The sequence below is a fragment of the Lepus europaeus genome, chromosome 2, assembly GCF_033115175.1.
Source record: "Lepus europaeus isolate LE1 chromosome 2, mLepTim1.pri, whole genome shotgun sequence".
Lineage (NCBI taxonomy): Eukaryota > Metazoa > Chordata > Mammalia > Lagomorpha > Leporidae > Lepus > Lepus europaeus.
Genome location: NC_084828.1, coordinates 84,082,000 through 84,091,145, shown reverse-complemented (window position 1 = coordinate 84,091,145; position 9,146 = coordinate 84,082,000).

The following is a 9,146-nucleotide window of genomic DNA, read 5'->3' as shown; positions in this document are numbered from 1 at the left end:
GGCGTGTCCCAGATCCACTTCAGCAGCCAGCAGGGGGGACTGCCGAAGGGGCTGCCTCAAGGCACGTGGTAAGCATCCCGGCCTAGGTGACACAGCCTAACTGCTCGTGGTACAAGTAAGGACCCCTCTGTCCCGGGTATCCGATATTTCAGAGAGGTCCTGTGTTAACTGTGCTAGTGTGTTAGGCACACGCCATGTTGTGAATGGCCACCCGTGGGCAGCAGCGGAAGGAAGGCTCAGGGGACTGGACACAGGCACTGGGTGGCCAGGCCTGGCTCAGGTCTCCTGAGACCTCGGGGACCAGGTAGCTTGTGCTGTCCGCACAATGATGTGACCGCCAATGGGCACATAAGCTCTGTCTTATTTCAGCGTGGGTATCCCAAGAGGCCATTACCACGTTATTGTCCACACCAAGGGAGTGGATCCACCAGCCTCTCCTGGGAGCTCAGCGTCCTCCTCCCACTAGACCCATGGGAAGAGGGCAGGTCTGGGGTCAAGGCCTGAGTGTGTGAGGCCCAGGCTGATGATCATGTGGCCTTGGCCTTGGCCTGGCCCCCTTCTGCCAGGCCCCAGCTGCATCTTCTTTCTGGCCCCTTGAAAGTCCTGTGCATGTGCTACCTGGTCTGGAGGAGCCGGGACACAGGCAGGGAAGGGGAGGCAGAAGGGAGGCTAGGGGAGGCCCAGACAGCTGGGCGACCATCAAACCCTGGCCACCTGCCCCGCTCTGCCGGCGTCCTGGTGTCTGAAGCCCACCAGCTGCGCTCCAACTCCCAAAGCGTCAGCGCTCTCCAGGGCTGTGGCTCCTGGGAAGCCCCAAGATTCCCTGGGTCCCCGTGTCCTTTCCAGCCATGCACTCACCATGGGCAAGGAGGGAGCGAGCCAGAGAGTGGGCGAGGAAGGAGGGCAGTGGGGAAGGCGCTCCTCAGCCTCCGTACCAGGAGGGCCCACTGAGTTGTCTTCAGGTGAAGTTGTTTACGTGGAACTGAAATGCAAATCCTGGGCTCCCTGGTCTGCACTTGGTGGGTCTGCTGGGATGGCCGGTGGTTGAGCAACCCAGAGTGTGGTTATTTTATTTTAAGATTTTTATTTATTTCTTTGAGAGACAGAGTTACAGACAGTGAGAGGGAGAGACAGAGAGAGAGGCCTTCCATCTGCTGTTCCACTCCCCAAATGGCTGCAAGGGCTGGAGCTGTGCCTATCCAAAGCCAGGAGCCAGGTTCTTCTTATGGTCCCCCATGTGGGTGCAGGGACCCAAGGACTTGGGCCATCTTCTACTGCTTTCCCAGGCCATAACAGAGAGCTGGATCAGAAGTGGAGCAGCCAGGACTAGAACCAGTGTCCATATGTGATGCCAGCGCCGCAGGCGAAAGATTAACCTACTAAGGCCGGCACCGTGGCTCAATAGGCTAATCCCCCGCCTGTGGCGCTGGCACTCCGGGTTCTAGTGCCGGCTGCTCCTCTTCCAGGCCAGCTTTCTGCTGTGGCCTGGGAAGGCAGTGGAGGATGGCCCAAGTGCTTGGGTCCCTGTACCCGCATGGGAGACCAGGAGAAGCACCTGGCTCCTGGCTTCGGATCAGCATGGTGCGCCGGCCGCAGCGCCCATTGTGGGGTGAATCAACGGAAAAAGGAAGTCCTTTCTCTCTGTCCCTCTCTCTCACTGTCCACTCTGCCTGTTAAAAAAAAAAAAAAAAGATTAACCTACTGAGCCATGGCGCCAGCCCCCAGAGTGTGATTATTAAACTGACGGTAACAAAGCAGCTGTGAGGGAGCCAAGAGGCACAAACGCCCCGAGGCTGGCTCTGGAGGCTTTGCAAATTCCAAACAAGTTTGCCAATGAACTGCAGTAACCCAGCCACAGGCCGAAGAGGGCAAGCCTCACTCCAAGTGCATCCTGTCCTCGTGGAGCTGTTCTGACCCCAGAAGATTTCTGGTGTGTGTTGTTCTCATGGTCTGACTCCCACGAGCTTGACCCCACGCCACTTCCCGGGGCTGCCTTCCGCGCTCCGTCCCACACTCTTGTCTGCACACAGGTGATGGGAGAGGGCGGTGAGCAGTCTCCACTCGGAGCCTCCCCAGGTCAGGGGCGTCCACAGGCTAAAGCAGCTGAACTGAGGCATGAAATAAGGAAGAAACCTGGGAGAGAGGAGCAGAGGAAGCGCACGCTGATTGGTAGCAGAATGAGCTTGCCCCCGCTGGTGCTCTGCATTTTCCAGCAATCTGCCCAGTCCATGGGATCCAGGCACGGCTGCCTCCAGCCCCGAAACCTGTAGACAAGGCAGCACCTTTGACATAGACCTAGATTCCAGGAGAAAATTCATTTGCAAATTTGTGAACAGGGTGAAGCTAGGAGCACTGGGCCTTAGAAATATTAAAGCCACCACAACCCCGGGTCTTGAATATTCCGGCCATGCGAGGAATATATCACCCTTTTATCAGGTTCGGGGTTCCAGTTCCACCGTGGGTCTGAGCCTCTGCTCTTCTTTAGTGCTTTCCCCTTGGAACTCCACACAGCTGCCTCCCTCACCCCTCCCTGCTCAAATGCTTTTCTTTAAAACGCCTTTCTGGCCTTTCCAAGACAGCACGTTAGCTGCTTCGTTATATCCTTATCACATCTTTACTTGAAATTGTACCTGTATTTACCTATTTCCTTGCTGATGGTGTTTCTCCCACTCGGCTGACTGCCTGCTGTACCCTCGGTGGCTAGGGCACCTGATAAGTGCTTCATAAATACTTAAAACTTGACCAGAAGCTGTCTAAGGAATTTAATAATGATCTAAGATATACAAAAGGATCTAAAAGTAGTGGTCAAGAGCTTTCTATTTGGACTGTTTGCCTGGGAAAGTCCGAGCTCATGAGTTTGTACCGTTATCTTCATCACGATGTAGTTAAGAACGGCCACTGGGGCTGGCGTTGTGGTATGCTGGGGCAAGCCACCACCTTCAACCCTGGCAGCCCGTATTGGAGCACCAGTTCAAGTCCTGGCTACAGTGCTTCTGATCCAGTTCCCTGACAATGCATCTGGGAAGCAGCAGATGATGGCCCAAGTAATTGGGCCCCTGCCTCCCACATGAGAGAACATGATAGAGATCCCTGCTCCTGGCTTCTGCCTGGGCCTGACCTCACTGTTGCAGCTATTTGGACAGTGAACCAGTGAATGGAAGATCTCTCTCTGTTTCTCTCTCTCTCTCTCTCTCTCTCTCTCTGTCTCCTCTCCTTGCTCCCCTGCCCCTATTGCTCTACCTTTCAAATAAATAAATCTTTTAAAAAATTGCCTCTTTTTGAAGAAATGAGCAATTAGTCTGTCTTCAACTTCACAGAGTTTGCCTCGTGGCCGGCATTGTGGTGTAGTGGGTAAAGCTGCCACCTACGATGCTAGTGTCCCACATTGGCATCGGTTCAAGTTCCAGCTGCTCCACTCCCAATCCAGCTCCCTGCTAACGCACCTGGAAAGGCAGCAGAGGATGGTCCAAGTGCTTGGGCCCCTGCGGTCATGTAGGAGAACTGGATGAAGCCCCTGGATCCTGGCTTCGGTCTGGCCCAGCCTTAGCCCTTGTGGTCATTTAGGGAGTGAACCAGCAGGTGGAAGATACCTTCCTCTCTCCCTCTCTCTCTGTAACTCTGCCTTTCAGATAAATAAAACAAATCTTTGAGAAAAATTTCCCTCTACTCTGTCAAAAGACAACATTAAAGCAAATTTAAGACCGCCTGTTATTATGATTCCAGGCTCAAGTATCAGCTCATTCTGTGAAATAGAACGAGTATCGGGTGAGCTGAGCAGGGGAGCTCGGCTGGATGGACAGAGAAGGGCTGATGGGAATGGAAGCAGCGAGCGAAAAGCAGGCTGGTCATTTCAGAGTCACTTTCCTTGTAATGCTAAGCAGGGTGGCCTTCCTGACCATGCTGACCACAAGCTCCCTGTTTGAGGATCTGCCTACTTTCTCTCTCCTGATTTCTTGGAAAGTCAGAGAAACAACTCAGTTGTAGCTTAGTGGCCTGGAACCTGAGTGGGGAACTCCATTTTGGATAGGTCTATTGGGCCTAGTGCAGGCACTCAGTCCAAACCAATGGTCCCCATAAATTTTACTTCACAATTCTAAGCAGTATTCCACAGGGTAGCATTCTAAGGATCTGTTAATGGGTGAGTGGTAGCTCCATGTATCCATGTGTTTTATTCCTCAGTGTTAACCAGTACCCGCGGAGCTGAAGATGCAAGTCTAGGAACATAGCATGAGAAAAATCACATCCTTTTAGGCCTCAGTTTATTTTTTCCTGTAAATGTTGGCAAACGATACAATTTAGGGAAATCCTGTCTTTACAGGGTTCTGGAATGTAGAGTCAACCACAAGTTTCTAAAGTTGCTAAAACCAATCAGACCTACATTCTAAACAAGTCTATTTCTTAATTCCAAAATAATGCAGACTTATTCTAAATAATTAAAATACTACATAAATGTAGGACTCAGAACATGAATGCACCCCATAAACACACACCTCAGAGATAAGCATTGTGTTTCATTTATTCTTCTAGGCCTTTCTGTACGGACTCTACCATAACAAGAGGCAACACCACCCAGCATTCTGAAAGTTGCCTTTTTGACCTTAACAGTGTATCTTTCTCTGTCAATGCACACAGATCTGCCTCCTTCTTTCACCTGTTGCACAAGCCTGGTTTGACCTGACAGCACAATTCTTTAAGGAGATGGCAGGTGACAGTTTTACCGGAAGATCATTCTTCAGCTGGGTGATCTTGCATCATACAGGTGATTGTCTCATGGCTTCACTAGGGGACCTATGGAAAAGAGAAAATTATTTTGGTGGACTCTGTGGCAAAAAGACAACCACTCCATTTCTTTTAAAAAATACTTGTTTTCCCGATGCAAGCTTCTGTATTTCTTAATAAGTGGTTCTTTCAACCACCAGTCGTTCTGTATGCCCTTCTGAAGGGATTGTTTCTTGTGTCAGTTAAAATAGAGGGAAACACAGCTGCATCTTTCCTGTGAAAACCCACACAGTGAGGTTTCCATGATGAGTATTCGCTCGTCAAGACCCAGCCCAAAAGTCCACTTTCCTGGGTCTCTACCCACCCTCTGCTCGTGTTTGCACAGCTCCTGCAGCTCTGTCCTCAGCCGGTCACACTCTGTGGGCTTGGCTGCAACCCTCATCTCCTCCCGAGACTGACAGGCCCTTCAGGGTTGGCTTGTCTTTTCATCCGAGGTACTTTAAGAAAAGATCTATTTATTTATTTGAAAGTCATAGAGAGAGAGTGAGTGAGAGAGAGAGAGAGAGAGAGATCTTCATCCTCTGACTCACTCAGCCAGAGTTGAGCCAAGCCAAAGCTAGGAGCTTCAGCCGGGTCTCCCATATGGGTAGCAGGGGCCCCAAGCATTTGGGCCATCTTCCACTGCTTTCCCAGACAGAGAGCTGGATCAGCAATGGAGCAGCTGGGACGAGAACTGGCACCCATATGGGATGCCAGAATTGCAGGTGGGGTCTTTACCAGCTATGCCACAACGTTAGTCCCCTACCCCAGGTATCTCACACGAGGCCTGGCACAAAACCAGCATGTGCTGAAGGTTATTGCATAATGGTTGGATGGATGGTAGAATGCTTAATCCACAAAATTTGCAGGGACCATTATTGTGAAATGAAGTAATTAAGATGAAGCCTTTCTAAGCGGAGTCAGGAAGTTGTGAGAGGTTTGCACCCACACCTGCTGAGGGCTAAACCACAGAAGGTCCCAGTGGGCTTGGATGAACAATCGAAGTCAGGATCCTCAGCCCTTGGACATCTCTCAGCTGGAGGACTTGAATGAACCAATCAGAACGGTGTTGCAATCGAGGGTTCCTGCCTGGCCAGCAAACTGCCTCTGAAAACAGCTATCTTGGAAACGCACTATTTTAAAAACTTCTCCTGTTCAGGGCTGTCCTGATTTAGTGTCCCCAAACTGCAAATCTTGCTTTTCCAGATAAAAAACTTTCTTTGGACTGGACCTTAGTGTCAGTCTTTTTTTTTTTTTTTCTTTCTTTAAGATTTATTTATTTATTTGAAAGGCAGAATTACAGAGAGAGGTAGAAACAGAGAGAAAGAAAGGTTTTTCGTCCGTTGATTCACTCCCCAAATGACCACAATGGCTGGAGCTGGGCCGATCCACAGCCAGGAGCCAGGAGCTTCCTCCGGGTCTCCCAGGCAGGTGCAGGGGTCCAAGCACTTGGGCCATGTTCTTCAGTGTCCGTCTTGTTAGCATTAGACACTTCACCGCTTACCCGAGGCTTTCTTCCCTTCCCTTCCTACCCCCTTGTGGCCACTGCCTTTATCTCTTGGAGTTGGAGCCAACTGAGGGTTGAACAGGGCCAAGCATCTGGTGTACAGGAAGACAGCAATCACATTGGTGGAAACAACAACTCCATGCGGCACACCAGCCAGGACAATGAGCTGGCAGGCAGGAGGCCTAGCTTCTAGTTAGGGTCTGTTTCTAGTTCACTAATCCATTTCTTCAATTACTCAACGACTTGCGCCTACGTAACAACAACGACATGCTGTAAGGCTGTGCTAAGCCCTGCAGATATGGGGTGAGGGGGAAAGCAATGTCCCAGCTCTCCCAGCTCTGGCAGCACTTGCCTTCCAGAGCCAAGTCAGAGAGGAAAATACCCATGGGAGGCAGGGTGTGGCACAGAGCTTCGGGGGGCACTCCTTGAGCACCGACATCGTAATGGGGCGGTGACGATAAAAAGGGACCAGGCTCTCAGGGGTCACAGGGAAAAGCCTTCCAGGGAGGTCCTAAGCAAGAGTCCTAACATGGGAACAGAATTTAGGTGTACAAGAGACAGAAAGACCTGTGTGGCTGCCAGAGAGAAGACAAGGAACAAAGCTTGGAAAGGTAGGCATAAGCCTCCCTTGTTTTTGAAGATTTATTTGTGTATTTGGAAGTCAGAGTTACTGGGGCTGGAGTGGTTACACAGAGAGAGAAGAGGCAGAAAGAGAGAGAGAGAGAGAGAGAGAGAGGTCTTTCATCCACTGGCCTACTCCCCAAATGGCTACAATGGCCAGAGCTGTACCAACCTGAAGCCAGGATCCAGACGCCTCCTCCCAGTCTCCCACCTGGGTGCAGGGGCCCAAGGACTTGGGCCATCTTCCACTGCTTTCCCAGGCCACAGCAGAGAGCTGGACTGGAAGTGGAGCAGCCAGGACTCAAACCAGTGCCTATAAGGGATACTGGCATTGCAGATGGCAGGCCTTACCTGCTATGTCACAGCGCTGGTCCAGGCCTAAGTCCTTGGAGGCTGATACAGTCTTTCAGGGCACAGATGATGGTGGCTTGGACTCAAGTGACCTAACGACAGTGCAGAGAAGTGGGTGAATGTTGGGCGGTGCTTTGGAGATAAAGTGAGCAAGAGTTGCTGAGGGATTGAATGTGGACTCCAAGGAAAGAGGGGAATCCATCCTCCTGGATGGAGTTTGGACAATCCAGTGGACACGCATCCATTTGCCACAGCTAGGAAGCCTGGGCAAGGAGCAAGACTGGGAGGGACACTAGAGTTCTCTATGGATAGATTAGGTTTGAGTCGCCTATCAGACACCCAAGTGAAAATGCTAGGAGGCCAGTTGGATGTTCAAGTCAAGTTTTGGGGGGAAATCAGGACTGGAGACACAGATTTGGGCTTCATCAGAACGTAGATGGTCTTCAAGGCTGGGATACTGGGTGGGGCACCAAGGGGAGGTGCACAGAGATCAAGAGAAGACACCCAGCACGGATCCCTGCTTCCCTATAACCTTTAGAGGTTGAACAGAGAAAGCGTCAATGAAGGAGACAGAAGAAGAGGCCAGGGCTATGGCGGAGCCAAGGGAAGAAGTGTTCTGGGAAGAAGGGAACAATCGAATTTTGTGGAGGAGTCAGCGGAGTGACCACTGGCCAGCCTGGAAGGCAGCAGTCTCTGCAGAGTAGTGGGGACACTCGTTCTGAGTGGGCTGCGGAAAGAGGGGACAGACACATCTCTCCCATCTGAAGGAAAGTGGAGAAATTGGCAGCTGAAAGGAGGCATGAAGAGAGATGCTGAGAGCACGCAGAAGGAACAATCGGGCAGAGGAGAAATATTGAGAAGGAGAGGGCGGTGGAGACGGCGGGAGAGAGCGTGGTAGGAGAGGAGGGAACGGGATCCAAGCACAGGAGGAGGCGCTGGCTTGTGAGGGGAGCAAGGGTTCCATGTCTGCAGGAATTAGGGAGAACCGAGAGCAGCACAGGTGCTGAGAGCTACATGGATTCGCTGGCTAGGAGAGGAAGGATCTTCTCACCACTTAACGTGCAGAGATGCATGGGAGAAATGGGTCCGCTCTGGGCACGGCGGGTGCTCTTCTCTGAACACACCTGCCTTATGTCTGCATTATTGATAAGGTGCAGGCTTCAAGCTAGAACTAGTTGAAATAAGAATAGCTCTTAACTATAGAACACTACGCAACAGGGGCTGTGTGCTTTCTATGTTTTAGCTCTGAAATGCAGGTATTACTACTCTCCCCATTAGAGAGATGGAAAAACTGAGGGAGAGGGAAGGGGAGATGGTCTAGCAATTTTACTAAAGTGATGCAGTGAGATGTAAACCTTGATTCAAACCCATACTTTTTTTTTTTTTTTTTAAGATTTGTTTATTTATTTGAGAGGCAGAGTTACAGATAGAAAGAGGGAGAGAGATCTTCCATCCACTGGTTCACTGCCCAAATGACCACAACTGCCAGAGTTGCACTAGAGCCAGGATCTTTTTCCAGGTCTCCCACGTGGGTGCAGAGGCCCAAGCACTTGGGCCATCTTCCACTGCTTTCCCAGGTCATTAGCAGGGAGCTGGATCAGAAGTGAGCAGCTGGGACTCGAACCAGCACTCATACAGGATGCCAGTGTCACAGGCAGAGGCTTAACCTACGACAGCAATTGCCTCCAAAGCCTTACTTTTAAGTCCTACCTTCTATTGCCCAGAAGGGAGAGAAAGAGATGAAAGCGGTCATCTACAAGATTGACCAGGGGTTAAATACTTGCAAACCTTCCCAGCAAAGCCAGGGTGACACCAGCTGCTCACTAGTTGCTAAGGAGCACTGAGACTAGCGTTCCAGACTCCCTCATAGAGACGACCAAAAAGCAGAGGAATTGGACCCATTCACTCA